We start from the raw sequence: 23,371 nt of genomic DNA on the forward strand, positions 1-23,371 counted from the left end.
CGCAGGCGTGTTGGCCTCCTGCGCCAGTGAGACCACCAGCTGCATGTCGTCCGCGTAGGAAATGATCTTAACCCCAAATGGGCGGACGACATCAGCCAGTGGCCTCATATAGATGTTGAAAAGTGCGGGGCTTAAAGAGGAGCCCTGGGGGACTCCGCACCTTAGTGGTCTACTGGTGGACACAGACTCACCATCGAAAACTCGAAAGGATCTGTCCTCCAGGAAGGATTTGAGCCAGAGCCAGGCTTTATCCTTGATTCCGGCGCTAGACAGACGGTACAGCAGGGTGTCATGGCTGACCGTGTCGAATGCCGCGCTGAGGTCAAGGAGGATCACTGCCACTGATCCTCCCTGATCCAGGATTTTTCTGGATTCCTCAGTGACCATAAGGAGGGCGGCTTCGGTCCCGTGTTTGGGTCTGAAGCCCGTCTGGGTGGGGTCTCACAATTGGTGGTCTTCTAGAAATTTTACCAGTTGAAGATTGATGTATCTTTCCAGAATTTTGCTCACCCACGGGAGCAGGGAGATGGGCCGGTAGTTGCTGAAATCTGACGGGTCCAGATTGGATTTCTTTAACAGTGATCGGACCATGGCCCGTTTCCAGACAGGAGGGACCGTGCCGGAGATGATAGAAGCCTTCAAGACATCCCTAATAGTTGGCAGTGTAAACTGGGATGCTGACATTATAATGTCTGGCGGGGCTGGATCGTCAGGGGAACCAGATTTTACTTTCCGAGCTACGGAATCAAGGGTTGCAAGATCCATGGGAGGGAAGTGAGTCAGAGTAGGTTGAGGCTGAAGGGAGGGGGTTGGTATAACTTTATTGGTCCGGGCTAAGGAGGTGGAGCCGCTAGGGGGAAAAGCTGAATATATTTTATTAACTTTTTGATGGAAAAATTCAGCTACGTTGTTGCAGTGAGTTGTGGATTTTGTATCGTGCAGGCTGGGTGGGGGTTTTGTTAGTTTTTTCACAATTTGGAAAATTTCTTTAGGTTTTGATCTGGCTAGGAGAATTCTGTTCGAAAAATATGTAGCCTGGGCAGCTTTGACTTCTACTTTGTACTCGCTGATTGACTCTTGGTAGCGAATTTTATTTCCTGGAGAGTAATCTAAACGCCATTGTCTTTCGCTTTTTCTGCATTGGCGTTTCTTATCCCTGAGAGCCTCCGTATACCAGGGGGCAGTTTTGTGGGAGCGTTTCAGCGTGATTTTATTTTTAGGGAGGATGTTTTCAAGAGTTTGTGTGATCCAGTCAACATAGGCCTGGTTGGCTAGACCTGGATCCTCATTATAGCGGGGTTGGTTGCTGGCGAGCTTGATAGACCAGTCGTCGACTGAAAGGCGAGACCAGGCTCGAGTGAATCTAGTGGTGGGTTCAGTCGGCGGGGGCTTAAGTGTGGTCCAGATGAAGGGCACCAGTAGGTGGTCTGTCCAGGGAAGCGGGATTGGCGGGCCGGCTACAAGGTCTGCACAGTTGCTGAACACCGGGTCCAGCAGGTGGCCCTTGACGTGAGTTGGGGTTTTGACGTGTTGGGTGAGTTGCAGAGCAGCTAAGTAATCTACCAATGTGGTGACTATATGATCCAGTGCAGAATCAAAATGAAGGTTCAGATCACCTAGCAGCGTGAAATTAGACGTAGTGCTGACGCATTCCGCCACAATCGACGGAAGAAGATTGTGGAATTGCCTAGGGGGGCCTGGGGGACGGTAGATGAGTGTTCCTGAAAAGCAGTTATTCGGGGAAAGTTCGATACTGAAGGCGAGGCTCTCACAGTCGGGGATGGTTTCAGGAGTTACTCGGCAATGAAACTGTTCTTTATGAATAATTGCTAGGCCTCCTCCTCTTCCCTTAGGTCGGTCCTGCCGAGAGATTTGGAAGCCTGGGGGAATGGCGGTGACTAGAGCAGGGTCGGAATCTGTGCTGAGCCATGTTTCCGTCAGGAATACTATGTCCGGCGTGCATTCATCTAATAGTAGGGCAAATTCTGCCCTATGTTTCGGCAGGGATCGGCAATTTAACATAAACATACGGTAATTGTGGGTTAGTTCAGCGGCAGGCTTCGGTTTGACGGATGATTTGCATTTTGGGCAAGATTGTGGTAAGTTTTCAGCGGGATAGAGATGCCTTGGGCAGGTCGAAGCAGGGGGCCTAAGGCTGTGAAGGATTTCAGCGCTGTAATACCTGGGCTCTCGCGACTGAGGTACAGGGGGCATAGCCCTGAGCCCGGACTCGGCGCGGACGAGCGCAGACGAGCATGCCTTAAGCGCACCTTCGGCAATGCGACGAACGCAAGGTTAAGTGCTTCTATTTATTTATTTTGTTGGTTTTTACATTCCCATCGTATGTCAGATTCCACTACCCTCACCCTGCCCCGCCCAACCCGCCTCACCTCATTTACCTGTGCGAGCCACTACTGCATTTTGGTGAATGTTGATGCTGTTATCTGCGAGTAGAAGACACACAGATGATGGATGGAATGGAGAGCAAATCAAACATTCTCCCCAGTCAAGAGATCTGGGTTAAATCCATTGATCTTTTGCTCACCATGCCACCCCATTTTAGATCCAGCCATATGCAAATCAGTCTTGACCTTGTGCCTCATTGGAATAGTCTAGCCGAAACTGCCTAGCCAGGTCCTCCCTGGACCAGAAAAAAAGCATCCTGAGACCGGTTTTGGGGCATCACCCCTCATCAGCCAGGCTAGCTTGAATCCATTGGCACAGTGAGCCTGGGACCCACGTCTGGGCATACCCGGTGCACTGTCTGTGAGTAGAGCACCAAGCAGCTCCATGTAGATGTAGAAGATGATGGGACAGAGTGGATCCCTTGGGGGGTTCTCTGCAGGTGATAGGAATCTTTTGGGACCTCTACTTACCCATGTAAACAAACTGGTGTCACTTAAAATGATAGGAGAACCAATGAAGGACAGTGCCAGCTAGTCCCTTTCAAGGCTCCAGGGTGCATAACTGCATATGAGAGTGGAATGGTCTACAGTGACGGAGGCAGCTGAGAGGTTCTAAAGTGCGAGGACTGTATTTTCTGTGGGACAGAACTGCTCTATAAGAGACCACAGCTCAGCAATATATGCGCTCCTGAGTGTTCTCTCACTCAGCGGTGGTTTAATGTGAATCAGCGCAACCATATCGATAACTGCATTGCTTTGAACTGAGTTTCTTCTCCCCTGAATCTAGAGACATCCAGTATAATAACATCAATTGTATGATCAAATCCTGAACACCTATAAGGGTTTATCAATTTTTTTAATATTAAATATAGTCTGTCTGAAACCCAATTGCAGTGCTTAGCAGGACATAGCGCTCATTCTTGGTTGACCACTAACTGTTCACACGCAGTCCTTACTGTGAAAAAGAAAAGTAATATATCTGCACCCATAGTATTACGCCTACGAATGTATTTACTACAGATTTACTACATTTTGGGAATTCACAAACATTCACAGTAGCACAGCAGGAAATATGTGTCAGGTGCAGGTTTAGTGCCATATGACTGGAAATGTCATGTGACATGTTTCCTTGGTTCCCATTTTCCCAAGGCATACATAATGTAAAGTTAAAGATCCCTGAGTGCTGAAAAATAAAATAGATTAGGGGGTAACGTACAGATACCCTGCCTCTCTAGACCATTTGGGGGGGGTCTCATCTGGACCCAACCTGGGCACACACAAAAAAAACATTGGATCATCGTGGTCCCACAGGACTCCTGCAGGAGCCTCGCGGCCCCAGTGCGGTCCTGCTAGGCTGCCACAGGACCCCTTGTAGGACCCCTCTGCTTTGGTGGGAGTGCCACCGAACTAAAAAAATAAAAATATTAGGGAGAATGTCATGTGGGAGTCTGTGGAAGGCTGGACGCCTTCGGCCATTGGGGCTTGGGTGCTGTGCCTGGCTGTGGCCAAACCCCATTGTGTATTGCCAAAGTCTGTACACGGCAGAGTTTTGGCTGCAGATGTATCATGATAAGCTATTACTTTACCTTAAAAAAAAACATAGAAATTCACTGAGAAAAACAAAGGTCAAAGTGGAGTTATACATAAGGAAGGCTGTTTTACATTTTTACTCATTTTTACAGATAAAAATGGACAAAAAAACAGTTTTAGGTCTGTTTGTATTTTTAAATAAGGATGAAAACAAAAATTATGGCTTTCTTGAGGGATTCTAAATACGATTAGTCATTACTGTCAGGCCAATAGCTGGGCCGATTGACAGGTAAAGGGGTTAAAAAAATTAAGTAATTTTAGTAATCAATCAATCAATCAATGACACTTGTAGAGCGCGCTACATACCCGTAGGGTCTCAAGGCGCTGGGGGGGGGGGGCGGGGGGGGGGGGGGTGCCGCTACTGCTCGAACAGCCAGGTCTTCAGCTTCTTCCTGAAGGAGAGGTGGTCTTGGGTCAGGCGCAGGTCGGGGGGGAGGGAGTTCCAGGTCTTGGCGGCCAGGTAGGAGAAGGACCTTCCTCCTGTAGTCGCTCTTCGGATGCGGGGGACGGCGGCGAGGGCGTGGTTGGCTGAGCGGAGGTGGCGTTTGGGAGCGTAGAAGTTGACTCGGCTGTTGAGGTAACTCGGGCCTCGGTCGTGTAGAGCTTTGTGTGCGTGGGTGAGGAGGCGGAAGGTGATTCTTTTGTTGACGGGGAGCCAGTGAAGGTCTCTCAGAGGTCCGGAGATGTGGCTGGTTCGTGGGATGTCGAGGATGAGTCTGGCTGAGGCGTTCTGGATCCGCTGGAGTCTCTTCTGGAGCTTGGCGGTGGTACCGGCGTAGAGGGCGTTGCCGTAGTCCAGACGGCTGGTGACGAGGGCCTGGGTGACGGTCTTCCTGGTCTCGGTGGGGATCCACCAGAAGATCTTCCGTAGCATGCGTAGGATGTTGAAGCACGTCGAGGAGACTTTGTTAACTTGCCTGGTCATGGAGAGGGAGGAGTCCAGGATGAAGCCCAGGTTGCGTGCGTGGTCTGTCGGTTTGGGTGCGGTGCCCAGGGCGGGAGGCCACCAGGAGTCGTCCCAGGCGGAGGGTGAGGAGCCCAGGATGAGGATCTCCGTCTTGTCCGAGTTCAGTTTCAGGCGGCTGATCGTCATCCACTCGGCTACCTCTTTCATCCCGTCGTGCAGGTTGGCTCTGGCGGCGGCGGGGTCGTTGGTCAGGGAGAGGATCAGCTGGGTGTCGTCGGCGTAGGAGATTATGCTGAGGTTGTGTTTGCGTACGATGGCCGCGAGGGGGCTCATGTAGACGTTGAAGAGGGTGGGACTCAGAGATGATCCTTGGGGGACGCCGCAGATGACTTCGGAGGCCTCTGACTTGTACGGTGGTAGGCGGACTCTCTGTGTTCTTCCGTCGAGGAAGGAGATGATCCATTCCAGCGCCTTGTCCTGGATTCCGACGTTGCTGAGGCGCTGTACTAGGGTGCGGTGGCAGACAGTGTCGAATGCCGCGGAGAGGTCCAGGAGGATGAGGGCCGCTGTTTCTCCATTGTCCATCAGGGCTCGGATGTCATCGGTGGCGGCGATGAGGGCGGTCTCGGTGCTGTGGTTGGCTCGGAAGCCGGACTGTGAGGGGTCGAGGGATCCGTTGGTCTCGAGGAAGGCGGCCAGCTGTTTGTTGACGGTCTTCTCGATGACTTTGGCTGGAAACGGGAGGAGCGAGATGGGGCGGTAGTTCTTGAGGTCGGTGGGGTCCGCTGTTGGTTTCTTGAGTAGCGCGCTGAGTTCGGCGTGCTTCCAGCTCTCCGGGAAGATGGTGGTGTCGAAGGATGTGTTGATGATGTCTCGCAGGTGGGGTGCGATGACAGCGTCGGCCTTGTTGAAGACGTGGTGAGGGCAGGGGTCGGTCGGTGATCCGGAGTGGATGGAGTTCATTGTGCGGATGGTGTCTTCGGTGCTGATCGGGGTCCAGGCGTGAAGGATGGTGGTGGGGGGTGGTTGTTCGGTCACGGTGTGCGTTGGTTGGTTGTTGAAGCTGCTGTGTATGTCCGTGATCTTGTTGTGGAAGTATGAAGCGAGGGAGTTGCAGAGGTCTTGCGATGGGGTGACGTCGTTGTTTCCTGCGCTGGGGTTGGAAAGCTCTTTCACGATGTTAAAGAGTTCCTTGCAGTTGTGTGCGTTGTTGTCCAACCGGTCCTTAAATGCTGTTTTCTTGGCGGCGCGGATCAGCTGGTGGTGTTTCCGGGTGGCCAGTTTGTAGGAGGTCCTGTTGTCCGGTGTCGGTTCCCTTTTCCAGACTTTCTCGAGGGCTCGGCAGTCCTTTTTGGAGCTCTTGAGTTCGTCGGTGAACCATGGGGCCTTCTTGCTGCCGGGTCTGCTAGGCGGGGTCCTCGGAGGGGCGAGTTCGTCCGCGCAGTTGCTGATCCACTTCGTGAGGTTGTCGGCGGCCTGGCTGGGGTTCGCTGAGCTGGCAGGGGGGTGCTGGCTCAGGGAGGTGGCGAGCTGGTCTGCTGTGATCTTGTTCCAGCTTCTGCGGGCGGCCTGTTGCTGGTGTTGGTGGGTCGTCGTTCTCTTGAAAGTGAAGTGGACGCAGCTGTGGTCCGTCCATTGAAGCTCTGTGGCGTGGCTGAACTCGATGTCTGTGCTGGAAGAGAAGACTGCGTCGAGTGTGTGTCCGGCGAGGTGGGTGGGGGTGGACACCAGTTGCTTGAGTCCAAGGTTGGCGAGGTTGTCGAGCAGGGTGGTGGTGTTGCGGTCGTTGTTGTTTTCCAGATGGAAGTTGAGGTCTCCCAGGAGGATGTAGTCAGCGGAGGGGAGGGCATGCGGGCTGACGAAGTCGGCGATGTCCTCGCTGAATTGTGTGCGTGGTCCCGGGGGTCGGTAGATCAGGGTGCCTCTGAGGGTGGTGGTCGGGTTGGTGTGGATCTGGAAGTGCAGGTGTTCGGCGCTGGTCAGGGTGTTGTCGGTGCTGGTCGTGAGACGGATGGTGTTCCTGTGGATGATGGCGATGCCTCCTCCCATCTGGTTGGCGTTTCGGTCCCTCCGGACGATCTTGTAGCCCTCTGGGATGGCGATGGCGATGTCGGGAGCTGAGGATGCGTTCATCCAGGTCTCCGTGAGGAAGGCAACGTCAGGGGCATTGGCGTCTAGGAGGTTCCAGAGTTCGATGGCGTGTCTGTGGACGGAGCGGGTGTTGAGCAGGATGCACTTGAGGTGGGTGCTGCTGGCGTTCGACTTGGTGGGTGCTGGTGCGAGGCAGGTCCGGGTGCAGGTGAACTTGCAGGCGTGGCAGCTGAAAGGTCCGTGGGTACGTCGTGGAGTGGCTTGGTGGCAGTCTGGAAGTCGGCCGGTGTTGAGAGCGGTGAGGGTGGCGGCGGCGTACGTCAGGCGGGTCGGTCGGGGTCTTCGTGGGCCAGGGGTCCTGGCCCTGGGCGCGGTCCAGGCGCGGACGGGCGCAGACGGGCTTACCTTTGGCGCGCCTTCGGCGCACAATCGGCGCGCCCGCTGCGCGTCAACGCTGCACGTTCGCACGGTCGCCATTTAAGGCGAAGTGCGCGGGTGGGCGGAGCAGCTGGGAGGCGGGAGCGGGGAGGGTACAGAATACAAAAAAGGGCGGGGAAAAGCGGCGTTGGCGGGAAGGGAGGGCGGAGGGCGGCGGGCAACAAGGAAGGAAGGCAAAACACGGGGAAAACGAAATTCAGACAAAACAGGCACAAAGATTCGTCAAAACAAGGGAAAAATCGGGTATAAGACAAGCAGGCACAAATTCACGTGAAAACAAAGGGCAAAACAACCGCAGCGGCGGCAATCAGGAACGAGGCAGCAGCGAGGCACAGGGATGCAAGGGGCACACGCAGCAGCTGGTGGCCGTGCGGCGCGGGGGTGTCCCACAAGTGGGTCACACTCACCTGCGTCGCACGGTCGCCATTTAAGGCCAAGTGCGCGGGTGGGCGGAGCAGCTGGGAGGCGGGAGCGGGGAGGGTACAGAATACAAAAAAGGGTGGGGAAAAGCGGCGTTGGCGGGAAGGGAGGGCGGAGGGCGGCGGGCAACAAGGAAGGAAGGCAAAACACGGGGAAAACGAAATTCAGACAAAACAGGCACAAAGATTCGTCAAAACAAGGGAAAAATCGGGTATAAGACAAGCAGGCACAAATTCACGTGAAAACAAAGGGCAAAACAACCGCAGCGGCGGCAATCAGGAACGAGGCAGCAGCGAGGCACAGGGATGCAAGGGGCACACGCAGCAGCTGGTGGCCGTGCGGCGCGGGGGTGTCCCACAAGTGGGTCACACTCACCTGCGTCGCACGGTCGCCATTTAAGGCCAAGTGCGCGGGTGGGCGGAGCAGCTGGGAGGCGGGAGCGGGGAGGGTACAGAATACAAAAAAGGGCGGGGAAAAGCGGCGTTGGCGGGAAGGGAGGGCGGAGGGCGGCGGGCAACAAGGAAGGAAGGCAAAACACGGGGAAAACGAAATTCAGACAAAACAGGCACAAAGATTCGTCAAAACAAGGGAAAAATCGGGTATAAGACAAGCAGGCACAAATTCACGTGAAAACAAAGGGCAAAACAACCGCAGCGGCGGCAATCAGGAACGAGGCAGCAGCGAGGCACAGGGATGCAAGGGGCACACGCAGCAGCTGGTGGCCGTGCGGCGCGGGGGTATATGAGGTAATGAGTAATGAGGTATAAACAGCAGTAGATATGCATAAGGTTGATCGTAAAAACAAATCATATTTTCATAGAAGTGTATTGATTTATCATCTGTGAGTGTTCGTATCATTGAAACCTGTCAGACATTTAAAGAAGGTTATAGGTTAAAAAAATGTGGAGATATATTAGTTTCAGCTTAATCTTTTTTCAAAACCTAAAATAAATAGTACAGATAAAATTAGTAAAAATAACTTTGGATAAATTCAGATGGAAATGTTAAAACAAATATCTATAAAACCAGGTGGTTAGATGTAGGGTCTGGCCGTATGCCAAGCTCTTCATGCAACCCCATGCTGCACAGGTCCAAAAGCCATCTTTGGCTGGGGTTCAGGCACCTGTGGGATTTTGGAAGCAGGGCCAGGCAACTCTACACCATGCAAGACCAAAGGCCGTGCACGGCGGGGGCGTTGGCTGCAAGCAGAGTGTTTTGGTCAACCACAGAGATTGGTTGCAGGCCCAACCCATGGGGGGTGGTGGAAATGGTATTGCCAAAATTTTAAGAAGTGTGGAGTAGACTTAAACATGAGGAACTTTGATATAATAGTGCCATGTCTGTGGTCAATGCACATTGCCACAAAGTCCCAGTATGTGTGCCTAACCAACATATTTGAAGACCCCGAAAGTGGCACACAATTATCACATACATTCTGGAGTCCTAAATGTAATATGTACTCAAGACCAGCTCTTTATGGCTCAAGCTATGCAGTAGCCCATAGTCTGCACCAATGCAGAAGCGATCTTAGTTGAGCTGTGCATGCAACTTCTTTTGCAGCCCGACCTAAATGTAGGGGAACCAGGAGCATACTCTGTGCCAAGGCTGTCAGAGCTCAAAATAAGTTATTTTTGGCCTTTGCCATGCCAGTAACATTATTGAAGCCTCATAATTCGGCACCATACAGGGCCCCTCCTATTGCTTTGGCACATACACCTCCAAGGCTGAAGAAATTGACCTTTGGATATTTTGGATATTTGGAGGGGTATTTATAAAGCGCTGCGTTCGCTCCGAAGGGAGCATCATGGCGCTGAGTGATCCTTGAGTCCAGGTCGCAGAGGGTAAGGGGGGAGGCTAGATGGAAGCTTTGGCCCATTCGTCGGGGAGATTGAAAATCCATGTTTTGAGAAGTTTTCTGAACGGTTTCTCAAGAGTCTGATGCCTTAGGTTTCTGGGCATGCTGTTCCAGGCTTTGATAGCCAGGGAGCTTAGGGTTTTACCTCCTTTAGACTTCAGGTTGAACCTGGTAGAGATCATTAGATTATCTTGGGCAGAGCGGAGGGGACGACTAGGGTTGTAATGTTTGAAGCGTCTAGTGAGGTAAACAGGGCCTGTTTTGTTGAAGGCCCGAAAGGCAATGATGAGAATTTTGAAGAGTATTCTCTTGTGCAGGGGGAGCCAATGTAAGATCTTTAGGGCTGAAGAGATTGAGGATTTGCGAGGTAGTTTTAAGACCAGACGGGCAGCGGCATGCAGAATACTTTGGAGTTTGGAGAGGGTGGACTTCTTGGTCCCTGCCAGGAGGCCGTTGCAGTAGTCCATGCGTGAAAGAATGAGGGCTGCTGTTACCGTTTTTCTAGAATCTAAAGGGAGAAAGTCAAAAAACTTTCTGAGGGATTTAATAATGCCGAAGCATCTGCCGGCCAAGGTCGTGGCATGATGGTCAAATGAGAGATCAGAGTCGAAGAATACCCCGAGGTTTCTAGCGGTGGAGACGGTCTGGGGGGGGGCGGCAGAATTATCAGGCCACCAGAGAGCAGGACTGAAAGAGGCGTTCTTTCCGATGGGAAGGATCTCTGTTTTATTTGAATTACAGCGGAGGTGGTTGGAGTCCATCCAATGGAATACTGCAGTTAAGCAATGTTTGAGATTGAGCTCAGCATAGTTGGAGTTATCGTCTAGGGGGATGATCAACTGAGTATCATCGGCGTATGAGGTGACAGTTATGCCGAATGATTCAATCAGGGTGAGGAGAGGGATGAGATAAACATTAAAAAGAAGGGGACTAAGGATGGACCCCTGGGGCACTCCGGAGGAGACTGTTTTCACTTTAGATTGAAAGGGGCCCAGGGCGACAATTTGGGACCTGTCATTGAGAAAAGATCTGATCCATGATAGTACTGAGCCCGAGATTCCGATATCCATTAATCTGTTGATCAGAATGGAATGGGAAATGGTGTCGAATGCTGCCGTGAGGTCGAGAAGGATCAGAATGGCCTTCTTCCTTTGATCTTGCAGCGTTTTGATGGAGTCGGTCAGTTCAATTAAAGCAGTTTCGGTTGAGTGTTTGGGCCGAAACCCGGATTGTTGAGGGTGAAGTAGGTTGTGGGTTCCAGAAAGGATTTAAGTTCATTATGTACTAACTGTTCTGTTATTTTTCCCAGAGCTGGGAGAAGGGTGATAGGACGGAGATTGGTCAAGTTCACTGGGGATTTATTAGCTTTTTTCATAAGCGGTTTGACAACACCCCTTTTCCATAAGCGAGGAACAGATCCAGAACTGAGAGACAGGTTGATAATGTCATTGATGATGGGGTTTATCTCATCAATGATTTGGTGGAGGATCTTGGGGGGCATGGGTCGGAAGGGGCGCCGGATTTGCACGAGAGAATAGCATCTCTGGTTTGGGCCAGGGTGACTGGGGTGAAGTTTTTAAGACTGCCAGCTGTCGAGCAAGGTTGATCTGGATTGGAGAGTCCATAGAGCGTTTGAGGAGGGGGGAAGCTCTTTTGGATGGCGGTAATTTTTTCATCAAAATATTCGGAGATCTTGTCGCATAGCTCTTGGGAGGGGGGGATTTCAGGTTGGAGGGTTTTGGGATGGGTGAAGGTTTTTACTATCGTGAAGAGTGTTTTTTGTTTTTGGCTGGCTTCATTGATGGCTTTTACATAGAACGCTCTCTTGGCCGATTTGATGGCGGAGAGATAATTTTTCCTCTGGAGGATATAGTCGCGGCGGTCGTCGTTGCCATAGGTTCGACGCCATTTGCGCTCGGCTTTCCTGCAGATTAGATGTGCGGAGGCTAAGTCAGGTGTGAACCAGGGCGCGTTGTTTTTAGTTTTTTTCTGTATTCTGTCATGGCGGTTGGTGGGGCTCCGTTTAATAATTTCTTGTGAGAGCCAGGTATGGAAGAGGTCGGCATCACTTTCGATGTTACCGGATAGAGGAGGGGAGTGGGCTTGGGAAATGGGATTAGTAGTGAGATTTTGTTGGACGGTTTTCCAATTGGCAGAGTGACCATGATGTGAATTGGATTTATTGACAGGTGGAGGGAAGCTGCTGGAGATGTGGAAAGGAATCAGGCTGTGATCAGTCCATATCTGGGGCAAGGGAGGCAGGATGGTGAAAGAAGGGAGATTAGTGCAGACACCATCTAAGGTATGACCTAGTCAGTGGGTAGGCAACGTGACAGTTTGTTGTAGTTGGAAAATTTCAAGTGTTTGAAGAAAATTTCTCGTTTGCGGATCGAGGGGGGACTCAAGAGGCAGATTAAAGTCTCCTAGAAGGGTGAAATGTGGGTAACGAAGTAAAAAGTGACCCAGAGCATCATTGAGGGAGTCGAGGAATTTAGAGGCGTTGCCGGGAGGGCGGTAAATCAGACCTCCTGATAGGGAGAGGGATTGGCTGAGTTTGATGGAAAAGCCCATCCCCTCTGAGTCGGTAAGTGGGTCGAGGCAGAAGGTGTGACAGTTAAAAGTGTTCTTCAAAATAATTGCGACACCTCCTCCTCTTCCTTTCAATCTGTCCTGTCTGTAGAAGGAGTAACCCTGGGGGAGAGCTACGGCTATGTCAGGGTTGCTGTCTTCTGTAAGCCAGGTTTCAGTGATCATGAGGCAGTCGAAGTCGTGTTCTATGATGAGGTCATGAATATCTTGGCTATGTTTGCACATAGAACGGGCATTTATCAGGCCGCTTTTGAAGAGTGGTAGCTGGTTCTTAGGGGGAATTGGCTGGTCGGGATCGATGGTGGGTGTCCAGCAACAACTGGGGCAATTGTCGGAACCGACTGCCTTTGAAAGGTCAAGTTTATAGGAACAGCAGGAGGAACCTCGGAGTCGGCGGAGGTCGATAGGGGTGTACCTAATAAGTGGAGGGATTAGGGCAGGGTTTCCTGCGCCTGGCGCGGTCTTGGCGCGGACGGGCGCAGACGGGCTTGCCTTAGGTGCGCCTTCGGCCTGGAAGAAGAAGATCTAAAAATCTTCAAAGCTGAAGCACTGTGTTGTAAAGGCAATTGGCACATCATAATTTACGGATCCCATGACACAGAATCATCTTTTTTTACCCCTGAATATTCAAAGCACCTAAACCTCTCTATAGTGCTATTCTTCCATAATGCTTCTAATACACCTGTGTGGGTTAAAACACATACATTTTTACTTTGTCAGATTGATTTCAAGCCCTTAAAAGGCATTGAACTGATACAACAAGGCCTGAAGCGCCATCCGGGTACAAGCGATCAACAAGGTGTCATCACCACATAGTAACACAGTAACCATTTCCCCATCGAATTTACATGAATCATTGCTCCATGCTCCTAAGTAGTAAAGAAAATCATTGTTATATGGGGAAGAAAGGGTTGGTGCCACCACGCACCCCTGCCTAACACCTTTATTAATGGCCATATTATTAGTTAACCCTAAATATTTCCCCCATCTAATCTGTGCATAGTTCTCTGAGTGTAGGTTGATTATATTTGCTAGTAAAGGATCCATGACTGCAAAATTCTGAAGTTCAATCCAAAGTTGGATTCTTAGGATCAGATCAAAAGCTACCTGAAGAGCTATAAACGCTACATAGAAATGATCTCATTGTAGGCCGATTGTTTTCCAGAGTATTAAGAAACAACTGAAAACTTGACTATCAGAGCTAAATTTACATTTGAATCCAGCCTGCAAATGGGACGGTTATCTATAAGGCAAATATGCCTTTTAATATACAGGATCTAGCTTGCTAAATGTCTTGTAGATTGAGACAATTACTGTTCCCCGCCAGGTCGCTGGAATCTCTGAGCCCATAGTAATGGCATTAGAGATCCCTGTGAGATCAGGGTGAGCGGGTGAATGTTGTGAGTGCATTGTGATCAGTGTGAGTGCATTGTGATCAGTGTGAGTGCATTGTGATCAGTGTGAGTGCATTGTGATCACTGTGAGTGCATTGTGATTACTGTGAGTGCAGGGTGAGTGGGTGAATGGTGTGAGTGCATGGTGATTGGTGTGAGTGCAGGGTGAGCGGGTGAATGGTGTGAGTGCATTGTGATCAGTGTGAGTGCATTGTGATCAGTGTGAGTGCATTTTGATCAGTGTGAGTGCATTGTGATCAGTGTGAGTGTATTGTGATCACTGTGAGTGCATTGTGATCAGTGTGAGTGCATTGTGATCCGTGTGAGTGCATTGTGATCACTGTGAGTGCAGGGTGAGTGGGTGATTGGTGTGAGTGCATGGTGATTGGTTTGAGTGCATGGTGATTGGTGTGAGTGCATGGTGATCAGTGTGAGTGCATGGTGATCGCTGGGAGTGCTTGGTGATCGCTGGGAGTGCAGGGTGAACGTGAAAGTGAAGGCAAGAATGAGAAGTGAGTAGTCTGAAAGCAGGGTGCATTCCCAGAAACTTGAAGCGTAGGGTTTCAGATATAATTTAAACTATTGCTATACTGGCATTGATCAGGGTTCGAGGGTGGAGGAAATAAATATTGTGCTGATCCTGCAACAAACTTCCAGTCTAATGATTAGGGTTACCAGCTCATTATTTTGATGGCCCAGAAATAAGCAGTCACCTACAGCTGTATTTTTTGCACTTATCTGTGAATTCTTAGAACAGCAATTATAAATAGAAAGCACTTTTAATTGTGTTCTAGGGATGCCTCAATGATCCATGACTAATAGTTAAAGAGAATAAAAACAGAAAAGTCACATAACTAATTAATACATACTTTTTTATTTATAACTCAATTTAGTGTCAAGAGCAGGTCTCTGCAGGATCTCTAAACAACAGATAGCAGCCATGTTTCTTTTGGCAACCCAACTTTATATTTCTTTTCATTAAATGCATTCTCACACTACAGCAGTAAGTGTAAAAATACAAATGTAAGGAATAGGCAGAGTGGGGGGCCAGGGGGTACTGGAACCATAAAAAAACTAAGCTTTGGTAATCAGTTAACAAAGGCATGTAAATATGCTAATGGTCTTTAAAGACCTGTGAAAAACTCAGGCCGGAGATAAGACTCCAGACACTGCCCAGCCAAGGCCCCAGGAGCACGAGCTGCACTGCAGCAGCCCGGGCTGAGACACAGGATGGGGGAGGCGGGGGGCTGAAGCCCTGGATGCCAGGGCAGAATTAACACTGTGAAGGCGCGACCCCCTTTGCATCGCTCCATGGCCCCCCTGGGGGTCGCGCCCCACAGTTTGAAGACCCTTGTTCTAGAGTAAATTCCAACCCACCCAAACTGTTGTCATAACCCACTTGCTCTAGCTCACAACAGCATACGCGCAGCCATCCCAGCAGCTGGAGGAACTGTTTGTAAGCCTACTAAAACCAAAGTTCTAAGTAATGAAATAGTTAGGCGAGAATTTCAGTGACAATGTAACCTTTGAGTTGTGCAAAACCACTTAAATTCATCAGTTGTCGTTAGCTCTGGTAACTATAACTTGTGTCCTAAGGTAACTTTAACTCACAGCCTCCCCAGCTGTGTATCTTTGGCTGCTAGCAGGCCCCAAATGGCTAAAGTAAGAAAATACAAACTTTTTGAAAGTGGCGTTTTCAGAATTTAAATTTAAAATTCAACTTCACCATAAATTGTGATTTTAAATTGGGATTCTAAAGACACCAACCCTGAAAAGGCCATGCCTTCACAATAAGGAATTTCAGTTAAAGAATGTAATAAGGTAATCCCAATCTTATCCTATGGGAGAGGAAGGTCTTGGAGCAGTCACGGCCGGTGGTAGGTGTAACTGCAGGGAGGTAACGTAGGGAGGGGGAGGGGCAGGGTGGGGGGATTGTGATGTATGGATTACGGACTTTAACAGATAAGTAAAAATATAAATAAATAAAACAAATTTCGTTGTGTGCACTGCATCACCAAATGCGATGCAGTGCGTGCAACGAAATTCGTTTTATTTATTTATATGTTTACTTATCTGTTAATGTCCGAAATCCATACATTACAACCCCCCACCCTGCCCCTGCCCCTCCCCCTCCCTACATCACCGCCCTGCAGTTACACCTACCACCGGCCGTGGCTGGCTTGGAGTAGTGAAAAACGAATTTGAGTTTTTCCTTACCAGGACATGTAAAGCTTAAAAACAAATGCCCTGCCTTTTGAATGCATTTCACTCTACCCTCTCGATTGTCCAGTGCCTTCTTTAGTGTTCCATTATATGTACAAAAAGGGAAGTTGTGGGCTTGGCAAGAGTTTATCTTGCCACACGAAATGGTACTGTAAACTGCACACACAGGCTCTGCAATGGCAGGTTTGAGCCAAGGTTAAAAGGCTACTTAAGTGACTGGCACAATATGTGCTGCAGCATTTAATTTACAGACCCTAGGCACATGTAGGGCACTTTACTAGGGACTTATAAGTAAATTAAATATGCCATTGGGGGATGAGCCAATATTACCATTTTTAAGGGAGAGAGCACAAGCACTTTAGCACTGGTTAGCAGTGGTAAAGTGCACAGAGGCCTAAAGCCGGCAAGAATTAGGTGAGAACTGTGGAGGAGGTAGGCAGAAAGTTGGTGGGAAGACCACCCTAAGGCTGTCGGGTCTAACAGGTTTCATAGTACGTCCCTGCCATTATTTTCCAGGAGGGTTTACAGCTGTACTTGTGATGTTGGACGTACTCCAGGTCTGAGCTGGATTACATTTACTACTGTTTTGGCATATTTTTAGCTGTAGTAGAGTTGGCAATGGGCTTACCCCTTAACCATCCCTTAACTCATTCTTAGTCCTCCACAGACCCCACCTATTCTGTAGTAAGTGCAATTCATTTTTCAACAGTCCCTCTCTCCCCTCCCACACTTAAAAAGAAGGTGTGAGCTTACATGTGTGAGGATCTCCCCTTAGAAAACTCAGGAGAGGTGGAGGTGAAGATATACACTTGTAGGTTTGTGAACAGCATTTTGTAGTTGTATAGTATAACTATTTTAGTGTATGGTGTGTTAATAGGCATCATAGTGAGTTTGTAAATAAGAGTGACACTTCCACAGATGTAGTGATTTCGAAAACTTTCAATACTGAGTTGTCAAATCAAGAACGTATGTGCTATGCAATGTCCTTTGTGAATAGTATTGTGGCAAAACGACTTTTAAACAAAATATTGATGGAAGCAGCTACATGATAAAATATATTCTTAGGAGAGAAATTGGTCACTGGTATCCATTACGACTTTCGCGCCGGGTTTTTACTAAAGCATAAAGAGATGCAAGATGTTCTAGGCTCAGTCATTTAAACCCCATAGCAACCTTGACAACAACTGTGATGCAAACACATAAATTATTTGAAACTTGTCGGGCTTTGAAATGCTTGTGAACTGGAGGAAGCATTCTGAAATATGTGTTATCTGTGTCTGTACCAGGGATCATTCCTCCCTGTCTGTCGTCGGTACATTCCTTTTACTAAAGTTTTCACATATTTGATGCTGTCTCTTTATCTGAGGTAGCTTAAGATCTGTGGCCTGATTATGAGTTTGGCCGCCCGGGGTCGGTCACGTTTGAAACGCATCAGCCAAATTCAAAATCAGATCCCTAGTATACCTCTTATGCTTAGCTGTGCTTGACCAGTCTTAAGGTATGACATTTATTTAAACTTTTATGACATATAAATTAATAGTCAGAGGCCTGTTGCAAGAAATAACAAATCTACTACTTCAGTACTTAAAACCGGTAAAGCATTAAGAGAACATGGTGTAAAAATAACACCCTTAAAGGCCATAGTTGTAAAATGTTTATTATTTTTATTGTGTTCTATACACCACGATTTTTCATATTTTGAATATCTGGCTCAGGTCAAACATCCGTTAATGTGTGGAATTTCACTGTAGCACTGGCCCTTACTCTTTTAAAATGGAAATAGTGTTTTTTTGTCAGATGCGAATCAACTTTTCTGATTTCTGAAAGGAGCAAACCAATAAAAATCCAGCGCAGTGAAGGAATGCAAATAGTGTGGTTAAGACCGAATTCAGCACTATGATTCTCCACTCTGGGCTTTTAACAGCGGATAATACCCCTTCCACTCGGGACTTATAACAGCAATCAACACCCTCTCCTGAGAATAATAAAGTGCACAGAAAAGTTAAATGCCGCAGTCCTTATTTATAAAGCTCTTTGCTGGTGTTACTCTGTAACTCAAACAGCTTTCTTTACAATTGCAAAATAGTGCATGTAATTCACAGAAATCAATGTCACACTTTTAAAAGGATGGACGGAACGCACTTGAAGATTATTGAACTCCAACAAACGTAGGGTCTGATTTAGAGTTTGGCCAACAGAGGGTAAATTGCCAGTGGAACTCCACCTGCCGAATTTAGATTGTCCACTAGTCCTATGGACAGGGCACAAGTCTTAAAAAAAGAAGTGGGGGGACGCTGTCAACGGAAGTGACGTCACGACAGGAAGTGACGTCACGAAAGGTAGCTTGCACCATCGGGCTCATTGCCTCCCCTCGCTCACCCCTTACATGCGATTGCATCTGAGAAGTCAGCACGTGAGCAGCGTGCTGTGACCTCCAAGCTCCTCGTCCCAGTAAAGCCAAAAAGGGAAGTCCAGCTGTTTGGCAGGGGGGACGGCGTCCACCCGGTAACATAAGTGGGGGGACGCCGTCCACCCGCGTGGTACCCGACTAGAGCCCTGCCTATGGACAACTTTGTATGTCCCGATGGTGCCTGTCAATGTATGAAAAGTTGGGCGGATGGTATCGTCAGTCATGACGGCCGGCTTTTCAAAAGTTGTATGTACTTCAGAAGCAAACATCGCAAGTGGGAGTTTGTTTTTGAAAAAAAAAACGACCCCCTCATCCTGGGAGTTTTCTCCTAGGGTCTGTGGGAATGCTTGTTCTTTTCATGACCCTTACTACAAGGTTTGTCCGGTAGTAGCTGACAAGGAATAAAAGCCTTTACACCGTCCACCCTAAAGAGGCAGGATGGTGTAAAGTTCTACCTCTGACAGCCTCTTCGGCATTAGGTGTCATAGGACGTATTCCATGCCAGAGCCAATGGGGTGTCCATCGACAGAATATTTACAGCCCACCTGACTCTAATTGAGGCAGGCTGGCCATCAGTTTGGCGGGCAGGGTACTCTGTTGTGTTTGCGACAAAGTACCCTGTTTGGCACACTATAAATCAGATTCTTACACACTGCATGTCCCAATCACTTCCAGTATAAAAATGGTGTAGATTTTTCCATCTGAAGGGCAGGATTAATTCCCATTCCATGCGGGGCTGTGTAAGGGAGCACCCCACTAAATTGTTTAGCCTGTAAGGAGAAGGAGTTTCCGACTGGAAAAAATCCCCTTTGAGGGGAAAAATATAAAAGAGTATTCCCTAGAAATGCTAGACAAGAGGGGAAGAGGGTCATGCAAAAGTTGACAATTAAGCTTCTCTTCAACCATTCTGGTGATCAGGAAGCGTGACCTGCAAAAAATATGCACCCTCAAGGCCAGAGCACCCAAACAGGAGCAAATTATACCGAGACTAAAGGTGCACTCCTCTGATTCAGCATCATATGTATTGCACCAGGAAAACTAACTTGTTCTACCCTGTCCAGAATGATCACATGGATGTTGCAGTCCATTTGGGTCCATTTAAGCCACTGCAAAGAATTGAGAGCTCATCATAAAAGTCTTTCACAAATACAAATATTGCGACAGCTAAATTAACTGTGCGTTTACTCCTTTTTAAAGGAGTGTGGAGGTATCTTATAACCAATCAACATTCATCCATCTGGCTACGAGCTGTGGTGCTGTGAAAAGAAGGAACATGTCAACACATGACTATTACATTCTTGAACTCGACTCACTTGACACAGATCCCACCTGCATCAGTGCTCTTTTTGATCCACAGTTCAATTGCACAACATTGTAAACAGGGATTTCTCGGTGGTTGTTCAGTATGAAAGAATGGTGCTTGCTTTCAATGCGGCACCCCTGAAGCCCGCAGGACATCAGTAGAGTGGATGGAGGATGGGGGACTCTGAGTTTTGTAAACTAGGAAAAACGTCCCGGGGCACTCTGGACAATGGATATAAAATGGCAGGGGTGTGGCTACCAATCGTGCAGCAGGTGCAGTGGCACTGTAGCCCAGAGCTTTGAGGAACCAATTCACTTCAAGGGCTGTTTTATACTATGAAACCAGGGGATGGGGGTTCTGATTTCCTTGCTTGCATTAGTAACCAGGGTGCTTTTGCTATGTCACTGTTAAATTATCTATATTACAAGAAAAGGCCAGTGGGAGATACACATAGTGGCAAATGGCTTTAGATAGATTGTGGGATTTAAAGTTTAGAATTCCCAGACACATGAGGTATAGTTGTTTTCTCTTATTATTACCTGGAAGTAGAGCTCCTATTCTCTATTTCCTTGACAGTTATTCATGTTCTCTTCTCATAATGGATGTTTAACTATTATCCCTACATTTCTATTGTGCCTCCAATTATTGTATAGTTCTGAGGCAGTGGAGATGTATCTTCTTGTATTTTCTGTTAAAAAAACTAACAAGCAATAAAGACATGTTTTAAAGTAAAGGCAATGGATCATTGAGAAATATTGGATTTTCTGTTTTGTGTTATAACAAGAAACACATACAAGTCATCAAAAGACGTGTACCACTTTGTTATCTTGTAAATTTTCACACTTCGCAAGTTAGATGTTGAGCTTTTCCCAGTAAATTGTTGTTTCAACAATGTAAGAATGGCATTCTGTCTGTTTGATGGTAAGTCTGAGTGTTGTTGATTTGATGTTCTATGAAGACCTGAGTTTGTTCAAAATCTGTGCTCAAGGTCCACCTTTCTTCCTCTCAGATACTTCCAGTGAATTATTAAGTCACATGGTCCACAGAGGGTCAAGTCAGCCACCAGCGGATTCTTTCAGTACTTTAAAACAGTAAAAAGGGAACACTCATCGTGGGTGTGAGATTATTTTGAGATGCCTGAGTGAAGGCCTTTCTGATGCTGAGTTTTAAACACTGTAAAACACAGTCTGCCAGATGATTGTGAGGATGGTGTAGCTTTTAGTCACCTTAACAGATGTCACAACCCTTGTGATCCACCGTATGAGTTGGCTCTGGAAACCCCCCACACACAGCCTTTGTTGTTTCTGTTTGTGGTGTTAGGTAATTTATCGAGTCATGATGGAAATAGCAACATTCGCCAAAAGTCCACAGCAACACCAGTGAATTTAGGGATGTTCAAAGTAAGATGCTCTGTCTTGTTGTCATCATAAGACTGTAGGAAGGATCTGATCCTATCAACCTCTTGGGAATGAAACAAATGGCGAGACATATAATACAACTCAAAATAACATGGACACTGAGGATGCTAAAGAGAGTGAGAAGCAGTAAACTAGCAACATTATTTGACAGAGCATCATACTTGGCCTTGAATGTGTAAACCTAACCCGGAGCTAAACTTCCTTAAGTGCACTGGCCGGCACACATATTGATCCTTGTGTGATGTGATGATGTCTCAGCTTGCATTGTAAGCAGGAAAAATCTTTATAACAATCTGCTCTTTTAAATTTTCCTCGTATATTCACAATTGCCCATGTCTGTATTTAGATGAATAACTATTACTGTGTAACATTAACATCCAAGAAACAATGATTTCTATTATAGCAGAGTGCATTATGGTACAAATTAGATACTCTCATATACCAGTATAGTAGTACGTCCGGCATTCAGCTGTCCTTACACTAGATAAAAGGCCCACGTGTGATGCTTACACTGAGAAGCTTGAAACACGTTGAACCTCCAGTCCTAAATTGGTATGTCAGAGATTAGTAGAACTGTGACAAGAAAGTGACAACACAGAAAGTCTGTCACAGTCCTGCTCATGGTGCATTACTGGCATACTCACACACAGATATCCAACAATGATGCTAGAAAACACAACTAGGTGGTATTCTAAGAGTACCCGAAAGCAGGCATGATGAACCTCTTTTGGCAATTAGGAATAGTGTGCTGACATATTAAATTTCAATTGTGTTATTTAGAAATGTTGATATACTCTGGACTTTAGCCAATGACCACAGTATGTAATACACATTACGAAAATTCGGTAGTGATGCTTTGCAGTGAGTCCCACCACAAGAAGTAACTGAGTTTAGACTTTGAGCGAGTGCATAGTGTAACTCCTTACTCCATTTGGACTCAAACATGTCTTCCGAGGGACTTTGATAATCGATACTGCCCTACATGAGACATGAGAGCAGCCTGTAAAACCTTGTTTTGGTGTGCACTACCTCTTATGCTGTGGTTGTGCTGAACATTGTTGATGAGTCCCATGAGGACATCACTAAAAACATTGGGATGCACATCTTACCCCTCTCCATCCCACTTATTGGCATTGCTAAAAAAAGTGTTGTTGATTATGATGATCTACTTGATGTTGTATTGTGAAAAATTATTGATATTAAAGGCAGAAGGGGTTATTCGTGTGCTTCTGCTGGGTTTGCAACTCACGAAGATCTTTCGAAGGAAATGAAAAATGATCTGGAATTTTCAGTTCGGGACTTGGGGGTGGGGAAAGGATCCCCCTCAAACTTCTGTTGTTTACTTTTCAATACTATAATGTAGGCTTACTCATTGCTCATAACTAGTGATAACTAAAGTGTATTTGAAAACAGCGCTCGACTTGGCACTCTTCCCTACACTTTGAAATTGATTATTCTATGAGCTGGCAGAAATCAGGAGACTGATAATCCTCTTGCACTTTTTGTGATTTATTGGGTGTGCATCTTGCTATTGTCTTCAGTGATATCATGCCTAGTCATTGAGATGAATTATCATTTTTCCACACGAGCCACACAAAGCTTTCCACTATTTCGAGACTGAAGGCACCTGGTTTTAAGATGATACTCTTCCCCGAAATAAAAGAAATCCGCAGCATGCTTCATTTTATGTAAACAATCTGTCAGATGCAAACCCAGAAGGAACATAAGAACATTCTCTCCTGACTTGTGCATGTCAATAGTTTTTGAAAACACACCCTCTCTAGGAGATTTGCATTAGAAAGTGGACGAACACGAGCAGAGGGTTAGCTTATTCTTTTGATGGCGCAAGGTTCATTGATCCTGGACAAACCGATTCCTTCGCGCCTCATAACTGAAGTGAATCTGAAGTGAATCTTCATTCTGTCAAATGAATCTGGCCATCAATGCAACTGCATTCAATCTTTTTGGGATTCAGTTGGAGTCCAACGTTGGATAGAAAGTCCCACATGGATGAATGTCTGAATATTGCACTTGCTACATGGGTCTCTTAAACAGGCACACTTGGATCCTGATTACAACTACGGGGCTAATATCATTTTAGGTGCAGACTCCATTTTTTGCACCCTAAACATCATTCAAATTCATCCAGAAGTTGCTTATAAGCAATTTGCACAAATGCTATTTGCTGATTCGGAAGTGTACAAGAGGTAAAACCTGATAGTAATTCTGTTAGTAATAATTATGGCGACACTCTAAATTACGCACCATGGCACTTGTTCCATGGTGCAAATTTCTGATTTGCAAACCATGGAATGCATAACAAGGTGC

This window comes from Lissotriton helveticus, chromosome 8 (assembly GCF_964261635.1).
Source record: "Lissotriton helveticus chromosome 8, aLisHel1.1, whole genome shotgun sequence".
Taxonomy (NCBI): domain Eukaryota; kingdom Metazoa; phylum Chordata; class Amphibia; order Caudata; family Salamandridae; genus Lissotriton; species Lissotriton helveticus.